The following is an 18,838-nucleotide window of genomic DNA, read 5'->3' on the forward strand; positions in this document are numbered from 1 at the left end:
TTTTTGCCTCTGTCCATTTGTGTTGAGTTTCTGTCACTTGCAATCAAGGATTCTGGCAAGGATGCTTTCTTAGAAGGGCATGTTTGGCAGGCAGGAAAATGTCTAGTATTGCAACTTGCTTGAAATCCATGGGATTTGAGGCCTACTGATAGATTTGGCCTCCCTGCTGGATAAGTCCCTGATCAAGAGTATTTCAAATGTCAGACGTCCAAGTGAAGCCTCTTAAATCCTACTTTAACATTTATGACCTTTGACTAAATAATGTTGTTTCAAGGTAGAGGCAAAATATTCAAGTCCAAAAATAAAAGTTGAATGGCATGTGGATTTTGTTGTCTGTATTAAAATAGAGCAAATGGAAAGAAAGTTGGAATAAAACCGGTGTTTTTATTTCTGCTTTCTCCAAAACTTTCTTCTAGAAGTCTAGAAGAGTAAATAGGACAGGTAAGGACTGGAAATACTAATATTTTCACCATAAGATTGCCATATTATTAACTTGCATGATATAAGCTCAGCATCCTTGGAATCCAAGTTCCAAAGATACTTGATGACACTCCCCTCTTTGCCATCATCCTCATCTAGACTGAGTCTTTTCAAAGGAAGCTGAGTTGATGAACAGGGCAGGAAGAGATTCCTAGTACATGTCATCACTCAGCACGATGTGGAGGCTGCCCCTGAGAGTGCAGAGTTAGAAAGGAAAGAACAATAGTGGAGCCAAGGGTAGACCCATGGTGGGATACAAATGTGACTCTAAACTCTGTGTTTCCTCAGAATAGCATTCTTATCAGCTTATCATTGGTCAAGCATTTCTGCATTTCTGCCAATAGTCTCTCCTATGTTTAAAAATTTCAGCCTCCTTCCTGGGCACCTGGGTGGCTCAGTGGTTGAGCATATGCCTTTGGCTCAGGTCATGATCCCGGAGCCCTGGGATCGAGTCCCACATCAGGTTCCCTGCATGGATTCTGCTTCTCCCTCTGCCTATGTCCCTGCCTCTCTGTGTGTATCTCTCATGAATAAATAAAATCTTTTAAAAAATAAAAATAAAATAAATAAAAATTTCAGCCTCCTTCCTGATTTTGTTGGGTCTCACCTCAATTTTGCTATATGCCCAAATTATTATTACTATTATTGTCATGTTTATCTTTAATTGGTGTTACCTTTTAATTTAATCTCATTCTAAATAACAGTATCCATAAAGTCACAAGTTTGGTGTTTTCATTTAGCTTTTCCCTCCCCAATATCCATCACAATAAATTAAAACTATTAAAATAATTCTTCTGTGTATCACTCAAAATAGTTTTGTAAGAAAACTGTGAGATGTAAAGCACATTTTGGAAAAAAAAAAACAACTCTAGGTTAATATACTGTTTCTTGTGTTACTGCATTTACACGTTACAAATACAGGAGAGATCACAGTTAGAAGCTTTATTTCTGGACATCAGTAGTAGACTGCAGAAGGTTATGTTAGAGTCTAGGAGGTGAGAACCAGTAAATTTTGATGGAGCAGAGGGGTTAGAGAAACAATAATTTCTTGCTTACTTTCTTTCTCCCCTGTTAGACTGGCAGCCCTGAGAGGAGTGGCTTTATGGTTATCTTGTGATCAGCGTATCCTAGTAAGAAGCAGAGAGCCTGGCATATAGTAGGGAGTCAATATGTGTTGGAGGAAGAAAGTGTAAACTGAATAAGGATTCCATCTAGGTCATTATGGTATGCTTCTGTTAAGTTCTTTGGGGTCAGGGATTATGAATGCCTTTTACAGTGGAATCTCAAGTGCCTAGTATCATGTCTAGCACAAACGAAATTTAAATATTTTTTTGTTTACATGAAAATATGTTTAGTCTAAGTTTGGTTAACTCTGATACAAATTGAATTACACCTCATCTTTAAAGCTTTACAATTTTGCCATTTTTGATTGATTGATTGATTGTTCAATTTATTTTTTATCCCCCCCCCCAATTTTTGATTGATTTAGAAGAATTTGTTAGTTAAACTATTTTTAGGTTGTGGTAAAATACACATAACAGAAGATTTACCATCTTAACCATTTTTAAGGGTACAGTTCAGAGGCGTTAAGTACATTCATGTTGTGCAACCATCACTACTGTCCATCTCCAGGCCCCTATTCACCTAGCAAAACTGAAACTCTATACCCATTAAACACAAACTGCCATTCTCCCCAATCCGTCTACTCTGCAACTACCATTCTACTTTCTGTGTGTACAAATTTGACTACTTTAGGTACCCCCTATAAGAGGGATTATACACTAGATCTCCTTTCTGACTGGCTTATTCCACTTAGCATAATGTCTTCTGTGTTCACCCTTCTAGGAGCATGTATCAGAATATCCTCCCTTTTAAAGGCTAGATAATACTATATTGTATGTGTATACCACATTTTGTTTATCCATTCAAGGACACTTGGGTTGCTTCTCTCTTTTGGCTATGTGTATAACACTGCAATGAACATAGATGCGAAAATCTGACAAAAACTTTAAATAAATTCATAAAAGAATCAATGAAAACATACATTAATGAATGACAACAGCAGTCTTCTGTGTAGCTGGGGGCAATATGACCACATTGGGAGATGGAGGGGTGGAGGGGACAGAGAAAAAGAGAATACCAAAGGGGTATTGTTTCTCTGATGATTCTACCTGAGGTTGGTCCTGCTTCAAACTAGCTTACATTGCTCCGTGCAACAGCTTTTGTGTGATCTCTAAAAATGCCTTCCCACCGTGGTTTCATAAATCCTTCTTATGCTAATTGGCCCTGAAGTGCTGTTCTTTTGCAAGGCATAAATTATTGAAGCGGTTGTGGTCAGTGAAGGAAAGGATAGTGAAACCCACCTGAGCCTTCCAAAGCGAACGGCCAGATGCCTTGTCTGGGTTCCAGAAGTTTAAAGCAAGCCTGACCACGCCATCCCAGGCAGGAAGTCATTTAACAGCTAAAACTGCTGCCCACTTCCTAAGTGAGGCGCAGGGAATCCGGGATCCGATGAGAGATACCTCACATCTTTTCACCATTGCAAGTTTCCCGGGCTTTTTCCCCCTGAACAAGACTGTAGGGAAGCCACTAGAATAGAAAGTGATTCACAAAGACCGACTGAAGCCATTTTTAGATGTTCATTCTCAGGCAGGAGGACCTATTAGGATCCACGTAAAGAGGGCCAGAGCTGGCTTTGCACATTGTGCTGGGCATCTGGTTTGGCAGGGGGTGTATTTGAGTGAGGGGAGGGACCCCCTTTGTGTTGGGGGAGTGTCAATGTACAAGATACGGATGTCTGACAAGGCAGGGTGAGCTCAGAAGCTTGACTCACATTTCCTCAGAGGATGCTGGAAAAACAAGCTGAAAACAAAAAAAATACATCAGTCATTTCATTTATCAAAGTTCTTGCAGTTCCCAGTTTGAAGTAAGGGGAAGCAAAGCAAATATCTGCCTAGAAAAGTGAACTTGAAAGCTAGAGGGCTGGGGTAAATAAAAAAAAAAAAAAGTCAGAAAACAGTGCTTTGAAAATTTCAAAGACAAATGCAAAGGGATATACAAATGCTTTTTGCTTTCTGCTCGCCTGCCCCAGCCTGAGCCTCCAAGCTCAAGAGACTGGCTCAAGGCCCCGGTCTGGCATCAAATAGCAGTTTCAACTGTAGGCATACTACTTTACCTTTTTTCAGCTCCAGTTTTCCCATCTGTGAAATGGATGTTACAAATACAAGAACTTCCATCCCAGGATTGTGAGGATAATACCCCACATGAAGCACTTGGCATAAGGAGCCACACATAAGCCCCCCATTCATGGTAGTTAGTATTCTTGTGAGTCTCCCAAGTAAAAATTATGTTCAAAGTGCAAATTTTAAAACCGAATCTTCGCTTGATCATATAAGGATTTTACAAACGGGCCTCATAGAGTTAGAATGTTAGCTATCAGTGGATTGATTAATCACCAGGACGTGCCCAACAGATGCTACAAATCAGGAAAATAAACACAATGTCTAAGCCATGTGGTATCACCATCTACAAACACAGAGGCGAGTCAGAGGGTGTTTTGTGAGTGTGCGTGTGCATGCAAAACCCTGTTGGCACAACCTTTACTGGTTCTTACGTAAGAAGGTAAATAATTGGACCCCATTTTTATGAAGCAGACATTAATTGATTTTGCACTATCTCAAAGAATGCAAAAGGCAAAATGGATGTTAAAGACAGAAAGGAAGGGTGTTATGGAATGAATGGCAGGGATTTTTTTTTTTTTTTTTTTTTTTTAAAGAGGGATTGTTTTCTTTGCCTACAACAGTTTTTACCAGCTCTTTGCTTGGATGGCTTTCTGTCACTGAGGTCTTGGCTCATATGTCACTACCTCATGGGGACCTTCCCTGGGCAGCCAACCTAAATTAAACCCATCTAAACCCATCCCCCATTCTTTTAATCCTCTAGCCTTGCTTTCTTTTCTTTTAAGCCCTTACTCTGGTCTGAAATTACCTTGTTCATATAGTTGTTGATTTGCTCACTGTCCAATTCTTCCTGTAACAAGACACACAGGTCACATGAAAGCAATGGCCACATCTGCCTTGTTTTTAACAGTAATCCATTGCCTGGTGCATAGCAGGCATTCAATAAATAGATGATGAAGAAATGGAATAATTGGGGCTTATTTGGCTTAATTTAATTTAATTTAATTTAATTAATTTACTTAGAGAGTGAGTCGGAGTGGGGAGGGGGAGAGGGTGAACGAGAGAGAATCCCAAGTAGACTCCAAACTGAGCAATTTGCTGATGTGGGGCTCAATCTCATGACCCTGAGATCATGACCTAAGTTGAAATCAAGAGTTAGTCACTTTAATGGACTGAGTCACCCAGGTGCCCTTCATTTGGCTTTTCTTTTTAGAAAACATAATTTGCTGGGGCACCTGAATGGCTCAGTTGGTTGGGCATCTGCCTTCGGCTTGGGTCATAACCCTGGGGTTCTAGGATCCAGCCCTGCATTGTGCTTCCTACTCAGTGGGGTAGCCTGTTTCTCCCTCTCCCCACCCCCTTTGTGCTCTTTCTTGCTTTCTCTCAAAAAAATAAATTCTTGAAAAAAACCATCATAATTTGCTCTTGTGGTGATTTGGTTAGTAAATCTCAATTCATCAGATCCCTTTGGCTTCTTGCCATTGCACAAAAGACACTGGAAAATTATAGATGGGATTTAACTATGTCATCTTCCCTCAGAGTCATATACTTTTATTAGTTTTCTAGGGCTGCTTTAATTAGGGGGCCTAACACCAGAAATTTATCCGGTACTCTGTTCTAGAGGTTAGACATCTGAGAGCAAGAAGTTGGTAAGGTCGGTTCCTTCTGAGGGCTGAGAGACAGTCTCTTCGGTGGCTCTCTCCCCTTCTGATGGTCTGTCTGTAATCTTCGGTGTTCCTAGCCTTACAGATGCATCACCCCTATCTGTGTCTTCATCTTCACATGATGTTCTCCCGATGTCTTTGTTTTCAAATTTCCTCTTTTTGTAAGGATGCTAGTTACATAGAATGAAGCCCACCCTAAAGACCTTATTTTAACCTGATTACCTCTGTAAAGACCCCATCTCCAAATAAGGTCACATTCCAAGATACTAGGGGTTAAGACATCAATTTATGAATTTGGAGGATACAGTTAAACCCCTAACAATACTGAACACCCAGGATGGGAGAATATGGTATTAGGTAGAGCCACAGAATTGCTTACATTCCCCTCCCTGCCCCTCTCAACACCCCCATAAGTCCAGGGAAACCTGGATTTAGAAAAACCGCAGTGCTTAAGTGAATACTCAGACCTGTGGCAGGACCATGCTTGATACAAAGTGTCCAGTCAAGAAATATTTGGTGAATGAATGAATGTGGAGTTCTAAATGACTTGCTCCCTCCACTCTTCTAAGTCTTTGTTCCAAAGGTCAGGTGACAACTAGCCTGACCACTATATTTAAAATCACCCCCACCCCAGCACTAATCCCTTTACACATTTAATTTCTCCCTACAACACACCTTCTCCTCAACTGTATTTTACTTATTTGTCACGTTATTGCCAGTTTTTGTTCACTAGAGGGTAAGCTCCATAGGAGCAGGAGTTTTTTCTGTTGTGTTTACTTCTGTAGATACTAGCACCTATTTTCAGTGCCTGACCCTCGATTTTTTCGAGTGAATGAATGAATGAATGGTCTCAGGAGAGAGGTCTGACATCTCCTGGCCTGTAGTTTCAGGTTTTCCTTGTTCCTGTCCTTGTTCTCCCCAGAATCTCAGCACAAAGGGACATCTCAAAGATCAAGCCCCTGCTCTGATGCTTGAATTCCGCCTAAGACTGGGGACTAGTTGGTAGCGGTTGTCTGGCTCAGAGCCCCAATTTTGATAATTAGAGAGCAAAGGATAGAAAGTGTTACATGATACACAAGATAATATGGTATGGGATACGTGTGTGCAGAGGATAAAGGTATGGGGAAGAGAGACAGAAAGGCTTCCATACCTTCGTTCCAGCAGCAGGCTCAGAGAAGGGCAAATATACTTTGGAGTGCAGCTGGGGCAGGATGACGCATTATTTCATGTCGCTGCAGAGTAAAAGGATCAGAAGCTTGTGAGGCAAACCGTCCACAGGGAACAGCATAGTCCTGTAGAGCAACGCTCCTCAAACTGTTTGCATAAACTAACCACCTGGGGATCTTGTTCAAATGAAGTTTCCGATTCCAGGGTGGGGTCTCAAAGTCTGCATTTCTAACAAAGTCTCCAGGGGGGCCTCTTCTAGACTACACTGCGAATAGCAAAGAAAGTGGATTCTGCAACCAGCCTTCCCGGGTTCAAATTACACACAGTCGCCCCTGATGAGCTGTGATCTTCAGTAAATTAGCCTCTTTGTGCCTCAGTTTTCCTATCTATAGAATGGACATCACACGAAGTATTCTCGTGTAAAATGAATACTATTTATATGTCACAGATGAGGGCAGCCCGGGTGGCTCAGCGGTTCAGCGTCAGCCTTCGGCCCAGGGCATGACCCTGGAGACCCGGGATCGAATCCTGCGTCGGGCTCCCTGCGTGGAGCCTGCTTCTCCCTCTGCCTGTGTCTCCGCCTCTCTCAGTGTGTGTGTCTCTCATCAATAAATAAAATCTTAAAAAAAAAAAAAAAACGTCACGGATGATTAGCGTCACTTCACTTGGAGAAGGGTTAGCACAGAGTGCGACTCAAACAAGTCTGAGCTGTACTTCCAGAATTTTTAAAATAAGAAAGGATTCCGGTGTTGACGTTGCGCGTGGATTCTCCTCCTCTCCCATGCAGGCAAGTTACGTAAGGGGCCAGGTTAGTGAAGCCCCAGGGCGGCTAAGGACGCCTTGTTTGCAAACTGTTTGGGGCCCTCGGATGGGGACGCCCTGCGTGGGGGTCGCTTCTGGTTGGGAGCCGAGCTCTGAATTCCGCCGGGCTCCCGCGGCTCTCAGGTGTTCCGGGAGGGTACCTTTGCGCAGCACCTGCCGGGCGGCGACCACGGCGGGGCGCTCGGGAGAGGCGCCGGGAGCCGAGCGGGGGCGCGGGGCGGGGCCGGGGGCCGGCCCACGTGGACCTCCGGGGCTCCGGGGCAGGGGCAGCCGCGCGCCCGGCCAATCAGCGCGGCCCGCGGGGCGCCCGGCCCCTCCCGGCCCCTCCCGGCCCCTCCCGGCCCCTCCGGGCCCCTCCCCGCCCGAGCGCCCCAGCGCCCGCCGGCTCCACCGCGCACCGCTCGCCACCCCGCGCGCGCCCGGCTGCGCCGGACCCGGGGCCCGGAGTCCTACCTGCGCTGCTGCGCCAGCTTCGGAGAGACCTGGGAACTCGCGCCGAGAGCCTGCGGGGGGCGATGGGCCACTCCCGGGGCGCCCGCGGGGAGGTGGCGCGGTGAGCATCCTCCGGCTTCGGAGCGGAGGTCCGTGCCTGCACCTGCGCGCGCCGGCTCCGAGTCCCGGACGCTGCGGCTCTCTCCGGTAAGGAGGGTTGGCAGGGCAGAGGAGGGAGGGGGGCGGGAAGACGGGGTGCGCTTGGCTGAACCCCCCCCCCCCAGTGCTCAGGCTGTCTCCAGGGCGCGGCAGCCGCCTCTCAGGCTGATCCCGACTTGGCTCGGGGCAGCCCCCCTCATTCCGACGCTCCGCTGCGGTGGGTGGCTTGCGCCCCGAAGTTGGGAGCGGCGCTCCTAAGTGCAGCTGGGGCGGCTGCCAACTTTGGGGTTTGTGTCTGCCTCTCAGAGATCCCCGGGGTGCCCCTTGGAGGCGCGAGGGGCCGCTTGATGCATCGCTGTGGGGAGGGGGCGCGCCGGCCCGGAGTGAGCAGTGGCTTCGCAGCCTGGGGTTCAGCCCGTGGGTCTGAGCCGGGACCCGCTGGGAGCCCGCTTAGCCTGCGCCTGGGGTCCTGGCTGCGGGGCTCCCGCTGGAAGGACGCTGCGCGCCCCCGGGGCACAGCTTTCGGCCGAAGCGCTAAGCTTCCCGCCCAAGTGGGAAACTCCAGGGGGTCTCGAAGTGCAGCACCTCGCGATTGCCCGCCAGGCCGGAGGGTCTCCGTCGCTTCTTCCCCTCTTTTTCAAACCTTCTGGTGCCTCATTTGCCTTGGCAACCGGCTCTTGCAAGGGAGGGCACCTTTAACCCCCCACTCCTGGCTTGGGAAGGATGGGACGCGGAGAGGGACTGATACCCTCCCGCGCCTGGGGAGGCAGCCCGAGCCAGGCGCGGTGCCGCCGGTGCGTTTTTCTCCTGAATCGGTATCACTGAACGTTTTGGGGGTTCCACGGCTGCCGCTGAGAGCCTCAGCCAAGCTATGATTCAACTCCCAGGAAGGTGTACATGCGCAGGTTCATGCTGGGAAGTACCCAGGTGTCCACATCCCTGCACCCCAACCGGGATTTAAGCCCCCTTGGGGAAGCACTTGCTGAAGCATCTGCATCCCTGTACTCTTTCCCAGTTAACTTTTCTATGGCCGTCCCTCCAAGACTAGCAAGGTTGATGTGATGTGACAGGCGATCCCGGTGTGTGGGGATGGGCGTGTTCAAAGCCCTTAGTCGGCTTCTTTCTCTAATATCCTTGATGTAGGGATTATCCACACCAACCCGAAAATTCCACCTGCAACACCCAGACACCCACACTTGCCCAATCACAATATAATCAGTGTTTTCCACTTGGTCATTCTTGAACAGATGTATGACTTAAAAAATTCTTCAACAGCTCGCTGTGGGTTTTACAGTGACAAGCACTTCTGCTAAGTTTGTAGTCATAAATCTAGTGCATAAGCCTAACACTTGCTTTGGATTGGAAATACAGATCTTAATAAGGCAGCAAGAGAATGGTTTTTCAGAATCATCGTGACTAATGATGACTTAACGTCCTCCCAAACTGACCGCGCCAGTTGGCATTGCTCAGTTGTGCAAAAAGCTTTCTTCATATGTGTGGACATTTCTTGACCAGTAATCTCATAAAGCTGTATTTCAAGGTTTCCTCCGTCAGTTCTGCTCATTGTTCTGCTTTGTGTGACTTTTCTGCCTTCCCTCTGTGCCATTTTAACTACCTTTGACACTTTAAAATTTATTACAAGGTTTTAAGTCACGATTTGACTTGGCCAATTTTCCCTGTTAAAGATAAGAAAGTTGCTATTCCCAGAAAAGCAAGAGCTGCTAGTTCACTTATTTTTCAAGGACTTTAATTTTTTTTTTTAACTTGTCTCCCAAACACACACAAAAACCTCACAAATATCTCTACTTAATTACCGAATATTTTTCATTGGAGGCAACATTTCCATATTTCTAGTACTAGAATGTTCTAGGTCACTTGAATTTCAATATTCATTTTTTGCTTTTTTTAGAGATGTGTATTGTTTGATGACCTAGTTCCATTTAGTCTAAAAAAAAAGTCTTTGTCCCCCTAACTCCTTTTCAGTGGCACATAGCCTTTCTCTAATAGCTGCTTTTATCTGCACAGCTCATTTATTGTTACACTTAATATAATACTTTGTTATGTAAATGACATGTTGATGCATATGATATTAAAACTGCATTCACTGGGGATTAACCCATGGGGATGACATCATCACCAGCCAATCCTCTATCTGATTTGAACATGCATTGACAAGAGTCACATTATCATATTGAGCAAGGGTTTCTATATTGCCTGTGATGAATGAGAGAAAGAGGGAAATCATTTTGGCTCTTTCTTACTCTCAATTAGCTTCCCAGTTGGAGAGTTTTGGGGATTTCTATACTAAGAAGCTTAGTTTAATAAATTCTCCGATTGCAATTTATAGATCTCTTTAGAATTTGCAGAAGTATGTTTACCCCCTTATGCCTTCCTCTTCTTAGGGAGTCTTATACATTTTGGTTCTATTTCTTTACAAATATGGATAGACATCATAGTAAATGGACTAGTCCTTTGACTTTTTTTAATCTCAATATAAATGGAGCATCTAGATGATGGATTCATTTGTGTACATATGTGCATTTCATCAGGTGTTGGATAAATAAATCTGCTAGAATTAGCAAAATGACTTCAAGTCTTGAAGCCAATTGTGGATGACTGGGAGATCATACAGTGTTCTTAATCCTAATTTGTTAGGGAGATACAGGATTGAGGTGAGGGACAGGCATTGGGAAAGAGACATCCACAAACTGGTGAATTGATCTTGGCCACATTAATCACTTCATAAACTATTTGTTTTGAAAATATGACCAAAAAAAGCTCACGTCCTTCCTAGTAGTCCTTACAGACATAGGCTTGAATTACACTTTGTAATAATACCCCACTCAGTTCATGATCTCTGGCAACCCACCTCTCACAAGATAAAATGAGCTTTGATATCTTTTAGAAAAATAAAAGTAACTCTTCGTGTTTTACAGTTGCTAATTCAAGCTAATCCACTTTCTTTCCTAAAGTCTGTGAAAAAGGGCTCCTGTGTGTTTTTTTAAACATAAATTTAATTGCATAATCTGGTTTAAAGAAAGACTCAAAGGCTCACAGAATTTTAAAGCTGGAGAGTACCTCAAGAGTTCAGTATTCTAAAAGATCAAGGGTAGAAGGTGTTAGGACTTAAGTCTTCTGCAGCGTAAAGAGAACGGGGATCCTAACTTCTAGCCCAGTCTCCTTTCCTGACTTTTCCAATAAAGGCCTGCAAGGTCGTGTTGGGATGGTGGAAGGACCCCTCATTTCAGCTGTCCCTGTAGAGGAGGACTGCGTCCACCTCTTTCACTATCAAGGATCAGTTTGTTAGAACATTATGCTGGTTGAACCCAGCTCAGGGATTTGACACCTGTATGTACCAGCTAGCTTGGGCCACTACCTAGTAGTTGTCGTAATATCTGCAGTTACGAAAGGAACATTTAAAGGGGGGGTGGTGGCGGGCACCTGGGTGTCTCAGTTGGTTAAGTCTGCCTTTGGCTCAGGTCAGAATCCCAGGGTCCTGGGTTGAGTCCTGCATCAGACTCCCTGCTCCACGGGGAGCCAGCTTCTCCCTCTGCCTCTGTCTCTCTCTCTGTCTCTCATGAATAAATAAATAAAATCTCTAAAAAAAATAAAGGGTGGTGGCAGTGGAAGAGGATTGGGGTAGGGTGATTTAATTTGGACCTATTTGAGCACGTGAAAAGACACAAATATTAAAATGAAGATGAGGCATGTTACAAGGTTTGAGAGCTCAGAATATTAATTTATCGTGTGATAGCCTCCTCTTTCATACTTTGTACTTTGTAGTTGCTGTAAAACCAAACTGGTAATTTGGAAAAAACCCCCTCTATTTTCTGGTATGGTTGTAAGTAATGATAATGGTGCCCTGCATTTGTTGAACACGTAGTGTGTGGCAGGTGTAGAATGTTGATGTTAATGAAACATCCTGGTTAATAAATGGCTTTCTGTATATGGGTGAACTACTGATTTTCAAAGAGTCATGAATCTAAAACCGTATTGAATCCTTTTTTGTCACTCTTTTTAATTCAAAAGATGTCAGGATCTTTCAGTAGCAAGTCATTAGCATGAACATAGATAATTTTAATTCAAAAGTATGGTAGTGTCAGATATTAGGGAGTTCTTGTTAATAAAATGGCAAATAAAAATAAGACACTATATTTAGAAAGATAGATAGTAAAGATGTGGCTAATTTGTCTTTCATAAGATTGGTTGTAGTATTGTTAGTGCAGAAGAATAAAATACCTCTTTTAGAAAAATTTCCTTGTATTTCTTATGAAGAGAAAACACTAGGCTTTTTTTTTTTAAATAAAAATGTGGCATTGCCAAAAAAAAAACTATGTGTTTTTTTTTTCTGTAAGTTGATTTCAAACTAGAAAGCAATTGAACATATCTGCAGCATTTCATTTGTCTTAACTAAAGGTGGAACTGTCCAAAGCCAGTTATTATTAGTTTTTAAATGACGATTGTATCTACTTGAATTTTCTGTTTCATATCTGTGTCACATATCCCAAAGTTTTCTCTGAAAATTCAGTTTATTTTATTCATTGACTTTCATCTTTTGCTTAATGAATAATGAAAATACTGATGAGACTTGGGTATGCCATAGGTGCTTCCCTCTGCATTACTGGACCTAAAACTCAGACTTGAGGCACAGTGTCTAAAATAATCAAAGAAGGTTTCCAGCAAGCAAGATATTTAAAGACCATCTAGGGCAGTGGTTCTCTCTTTTTCTTTATTTTTTGTGTATTTTTTTTATTGGAGATCAATTTGCCAACATATAGCATGACACCCAGTGCTCATCCCGTCAAGTGCACCCCTCAGTGCCCATCATCTAGGCACCCCATCCCCCCCGCCCACCTTAGGGTAGTGGTTCTCAACTGGGGGCAGTTTTGCTCTGTAGGGGACCTTTGCCAACATCTGGAGACAGTTTTGCTTGTTATAACGTGGGATGGAGTTAGGTAGGTCTGTAGTGGGTAGAGGCAAGTGGTGCTGCTAAACTTCCAATAAGGCATAGGGCAGCCCCCAAAACAAAGAACCCCGGAGCCTGAAATATGAATAGTGGGGAGGTGGAGAAACACCGATCCAGAGCAACTTGGGGCCCAGACCAGTGAAATGGCTTATCCAGTGTCCTCAGCTCCCTATTTCTGGCAGAGAGCTGAGGTCTCTAATGTATAAGCTAAGATTCTTGTCATCACTCCAGGCTTCTGTTTTGAAGATGTCTTTTCTTTTTGATTTAATTTATAAAGATAATACAGGTATGTGGTAGAAAATTCAAAACACTGTAAAAGGGGTTGAAAAGGAAAGTGAAAAATGAATCCAGTTCTGCCATTGAGATAATACCTTTCTGTGTTTCAATATGTATATTTCCAATTTCCCCCTTCTGCCTTTATCTTCATGTAGATGGTTAGACCAAATCATTTTAGATAAATGGGGTCACCAATCATATAATCGGTACTGCTTTGTTTACTCGGCAAAGGGCCATGAGAAGCCCTTTGGTGTACTCATGGCTGGGGAAGGAGTCTGACATCCATGGGGTCAGATGAAATCCCCTTGATTGTGAAGACTTTCTCTTCAGTGGTGGCCATTTACCTGCATATATATGAGACTCGGATGCACTGTGGAGCCATTCTGGGAAGGATGATAGTTCAGTGGAAAGAGCTCTAGGTCATTCTTTTTCATGGCTGTATGTTTTTTCTCTTTAAAAATGCATCTTCCTACTGGCCGTGAAACACCTGAACTTAAAAAGCAATTTTGAATTTCTTTATAATGCATTCCCCTCTGCCAAAGACAGCAAGTTTCATAATGTCAGTGCTGGAATACGTCCTTCAGTTCGATTTTTTATTGTTGGTGTCCGGTTTAAGATTTTAAGTAGTTTGAAAGCCAGACGTATTTTATACAGTGGGGCATTTAGTTAAGGCCATCTCAAAATACATAGTTGGGGTGAATTCTCTGTATATGTCAGAAGGGGCAAGAATTCACTGGGGCCTGCAATCTCCGTTACTATTTAAATCATTTGGCAGCTCTTCCAGAAGCAGCCAGATTGTAATGTAAACATCTGTTACCTTTTCTCTGCTTTCAGAACTGATTATGCAACCCGGCTTCACATCCGAGACACAGCTTTCTTCATCTATATTTTTGGATTAATTCCTTCTCAACACACACACACACGCGCACACACACATGCACACATCCACGGACAGAAATCAAAAGAGCCATAAAATTGGTTACCATGGGTCCAGTCCTCCCAGGATAAAACTCGTGTCTTCACACTTTGTTCTGCTCTTTGCAGACCGTTGGATCTGCTCAGGAGCATGGAGTTCCATTAAGCAAGCTGGGCGATGGCTAGGAGTCTGTCCCCTGGTACCAGTCTGGTTCTCCCTGTGTGCTGAATTTTCACTCACCTCAGCTGAGGGGATTTGGGGAATGAACTGGTTAACATTTAAACATCCCCAGTAAGGGCGTGTACTACCAGTGGGGGCTGGAGTGGGCAGGAGTGGGCAAGGAGGCATTTAAATGGAATTGGACATTAGATAGCAAATGTCTCTTTCACTGAAGTTTTCTGCAGGTATTTGCCATTTTCACATTAGGGAATGCTTGTTAAATATTTGCTCTTGGCCTTTCAAAAAATTATAATAGCTATAATAGCTATCATTTATTGAATCACTGTGCTAAGTGTTTTATTTTTTTATTTTTATTTTTTATTTTTTTAAAGATTTTATTTATTTATTCATGATAGTCACACAGAGAGAGAGAGAGAGAGGCAGAGACACAGGCAGAGGGAGAAGCAGGCTCCATGCAGGGAGCCCGATCCTGGGTCTCCAGGATCCCGCCCCGGGGCCAAAGGCAGGCGCCAAACCCCTGAGCCACCCAGGGATCCCTATTTTTTTATTTTTAGAGATTTATTTATTTGATAGAGAAAGTGAGAGAGAGAGAGAGAGAGATTGTGGTAGGGGGAGGGGCAGAGGGAGAGAGAGAGAGAAAGTCTCAAGCAGGCTCTGTACTGAGCACAGAGCCCGACATGGGGCTCTATCTCACGGCCCTGAGATCACAACGTGAACAAAAACCAAGAATTGGTTCCCCAACTGACTGTGCCACCCAGGCGTCCCTCCACTAAGTGTTTTAAAACATTGCACTTAAAAAAATTGCACTTAAATACAAATAACATAAGTTTACCTCCTTATTAGCCTTTTTTATTTTTAAAAATTTTTTATTAAGATTTTATTTTTAAGTCATCTCTGCACAACATGGGACTTGAACTCACAACCTCAAGATCAAGAGTCATGTACTCTACTGATTGAGCCAGCTAGGCACCCCACTACTTAACCATTTATAGGTCCGTTTTTAGGTGTGTAATCCAGGGGCTTTAAGTGTTCACAGTGTTGGGACGTCTGGGTGGCTCAGAGGTTTAGTGCCTGCCTTCAGCCCAGAGTGTGATCCTGGGGTCCTGGGATCGAGTCCCACATTGGGCTCCCTGTGTGGAACCTGCTTCTCTCTCTGCCTCTCTCTCTCGGTGTCCCTCATGAATAAATAAATAAAATCTTAAAAAAAAAAAAGTGTTCACATCGTTGTGTAGCCATTACCACTGTCCATCCTCAGAACGCTGTTCATCCTATAAAACTGAAGCTCTGTGCCCATTAAACAGCAGCTCCTCTACTCCCTCCTCTCAGCTCCTAGCAGTGAATTCTTCTTTCTATCTCTAAGAATTTAACTGCTCCAGGTACCTCATTGAAGGAGAATCATACAGTATTTCTCCTTTTGTGACTGGCTTATTTCACTTTGGATAGTGTCTTCAAGGTTCATCCATGTTGCAATGTTCCCTTTTAAGGCTGGGAGCACGTGGGTTGCTGCTACCTTTTTGGCTACAGCAAATAATGCTCCCATGCACATGGGTGTACAGATACCTCTTTGAGTCTCTGCTTTCAATTCTTTTGGGTATGTACTCAGAAATGGAATTGCTGGATCATATGGTAATTCCATTCTTAATTTTTTGAGAACCTGTCATACTGTTTTCCATAGAGGCTATATCGTTTTACCACACTATCATTTAATCCTCCCTTACTAAGTCCCATAAGGTGAAGAGAGTCATCATCTCCTTCCTGTACATCAGGAAAGTGAAGGACATTGGATGGGGCCACAGGTAGCTTGTGGCAGGAGCCACAGTTTGAACCCAGGCAGTGTGATAGAGCCAAAGCTCTTACTTGATCGCTCATTCTTCCAGTTTAAGAAAGATTAACCGAATGCCTCATGTGCACAGCCCAGGTGTGGTGGGGGATAAGAGATAAATAACAAATGTGTTTATTGTGAGGAAAAGCTCTGAAAGTCCTCATCCCGCCTCACTAAGGAATTTGATTGAGATGTGGAGCTCCTGTGGGCCCCATCATTGTGAAATTGGTATTTGATCAAAATAATAAGAGACCAATAAATATACACTGTGGTTATTCTGGCTGTTAATTTTAGTGCTGCCTCAAATCCTCTGGCGATTAATAACCATGCAGCTCATGGTTTTTAGAATGCCATGCCAATGTTTGCTTTTCGTTGGAGGTGGGGGGTAGTGGTGGGTGTAGACAGTACAAGGAAATAATAGAGATCAAGATAAGCTTTAGGTAGGATCTGAATGATGATTGTGTTTCTATTTTACAGAGACGGTAGGCAGAGGACGTGGGCATCTTTCCCTCCAAAAACACAGCTTAATGGAGTTATCGCAAAAGAAGGCACGTTTAGTCACTTTATAGAATTAACAATTGATCAGTTTTGTGGTTCCCGAGTCCTTTATAAGCACCCCATGTTTATTCATTATTGTGATTACACAGTGGAAGCGGCTCTGCTTGATGTGATGAGCAAAAGCAAGACGCCAAGGCATTTAAATACACTTGAAATTAACGTTTGCACAAATAGGTGTCTGATGGGGTATTCTAATTTGATTCTAAAGGCCTAGAAATAAGCCCGTAGCTAAGGGTGTCCTCCTGGGAATCCTAAGTCAGATGTGTGTAAGTTCATTTGCAAGGATTCTGTGTTATTTAAAATGAAAACTGCAGCGTTTGGAACACATCAGCCCCACGTCCTTCGTGGGCGAGCCGGGGAAGCAGAGGACCAGTAAGCTTGGCTGTTGATACTGGCCTGTATTGGGTCCCCCTCTGGGTGGAGGAGCAAGCGCCGGTGCTCCTGATCGCAGAGGAAAAGTCAGCCTGTCCTGATACATATACTCGAACAAAGTACACTAATCATCCTATGGAAGTATTAATCAGAGAAAGAAAATACTCCTCAAGTCTGAAAGTTAAGGTCACCCTGAGAAAAAGGACTGGCAACAGTCCTAGAAAACTCTTGTTTCTTCAAGACATTTGATTCCAAATTTACTCCCTTCACATTTACAAAAGACTCATGATCCCAAGTGTAAACTCAGTTTCTGGTTTGATGTGCAAATATTTCTGAACCATAGCATAAATAGACATGAACTTACAAGCAGTTGACTACATCCATATACAAGTTTCAAAGTCCTCATTTACTTAGAAGTGAGTAACGAGGAGAGATGAATATAGGGTTTATGCTGATTGCAGATTTTCTTTTGTCCTCTGAACAGTCTGGATTTAAAAAAATCTATTTCATGTTATCAATTCTGTTTGGTATGCCCGTATCCCAATTGTAATTCCTTTTATTGAAGTATAGCTGGCAGACAATGTTACATTGGTGTCAGGCGTGCAACACAGCGATTTGACAAGCCTGCACATGATGCTGTGCTCACCCCAAGTGTAGCTACCCTCTCTTCCTACACAGCACTACTAAAGTAGCATTGACACTATTCCCTATGCTGTATCTTTTATCTTCCTAACTTACTCACTACACAACTGGAAGCCTGTATCATCCATTCCCCTTCACCCATATTGCGCAATCCCCAAGGCGCCACCCCCCCTGCCCGCAATTTTGTTTGTTCTCTGTATTTATGGATCTGTTTCTGCTTTAGGGTAGTTTGTTTCTTTGTTTGTTTTTCAGGTTCCACGTATAAGTGAAATCATATGGTATTTGTCTTTTTCTGTATGATTTGCTTCACTTAGCATAACACCCTCCAGGTCCATCCATGTTGTCACAAATGGCAAAGTCTCATTTTTTTTTTAAGATTTTATTTATTTATTCATGAGAGACATGCACAGAGAGAGACGCAGAGACATAGGCAGAAGTAGAAGCAGGTGAGCCTGATATGGTGAGCCTGATGTGGGACCTGATCTGCGGGCCCCAGGATCACAACCTGAGCCAAGGGCAGACGCTCGACCAATGAGCAACCCAGGCGTCCCAAGGTCTCATTCTTTTTTATGGCTGAGTAATATTCTACTGTGTGTGTGTATGTACATGCCACATCTTCTTTATTCATCTATTGATGGGCAGTTGGGTTGTTTCATATCTTGTCCACTATAAATAATGTTTCAATAAACATAAAACATAAGGGTGCCTATATATATTTGAATTAGTGCTTTTGTTTTCTTTGGGTAAATACTGCTGTGGAATTACTGGACTGTATGGTATTTATATTTTTAATTTTTTGAGGACTGTTTTCCATAGTAGCTGTACCAGTTTGTATTACTACCATCATCGTGCATTCTTCTCCAATTCTTTTTTTTTTTTTAAGACTTTATTTATTTATTCATGAGAGACAGAGAGAGAGAGGCAGAGACAGAAGCAGAGACTGGAGCAGGCTCCATGCAGGGAGCCCAGCGTGGGACTCGATCCTGGAACTCCAGGATCACACCCTGGACTGAAGACCGCTGAGCCACACCCTTCTCCAGTTCTTAATATTTTCACTTAGACTGGTGCATAAGAACTTTCTGGAGGATTTTGTTGGAATACAGATTCCCAGGGGTCACCCTCAGAGCTACTGTTTCTATAAGTCTAGGACAGAGCCTAGGAATCTACATTTTTGACAAACTTCCCCTGAGCACTGATGCTGCC

The 18,838-nt window shown here is 43.6% G+C and overlaps 1 protein-coding gene and 1 long non-coding RNA gene across 3 annotated transcripts in view; one reads left to right on the forward strand and one right to left on the reverse strand.

Moving 5' to 3' along the window:
• Positions 1 to 1,407: 1,407 nt before the first annotated feature.
• LOC140611295 (uncharacterized) lies at positions 1,408 to 7,492 on the reverse strand. The gene is made up of 2 exons (XR_012012574.1): positions 6,474 to 7,492; positions 1,408 to 3,342 (listed from the first exon to the last, which is right to left on the reverse strand). It is a non-coding gene; the product is annotated as an uncharacterized lncRNA (long non-coding RNA).
• A 198-nt stretch (positions 7,493 to 7,690) lies between these two features.
• The window catches only part of TAFA4 (TAFA chemokine like family member 4), a 173,509-nt gene continuing 162,361 nt past the window's right edge, over positions 7,691 to 18,838 (forward strand). Inside the window, exon 1 of one of the 2 annotated variants that reach the window (XM_072785453.1) lies at positions 7,691 to 7,951. The gene's annotated coding sequence lies outside the window, so the exon portion shown is untranslated. The remainder of the gene's footprint in view (positions 7,952 to 18,838) is intronic. The other variant, XM_072785450.1, reaches the window with a different exon arrangement.

This window comes from Canis lupus, chromosome 19 (assembly GCF_048164855.1).
Source record: "Canis lupus baileyi chromosome 19, mCanLup2.hap1, whole genome shotgun sequence".
In the NCBI taxonomy this organism is placed as follows: Eukaryota; Metazoa; Chordata; class Mammalia; order Carnivora; family Canidae; genus Canis; species Canis lupus.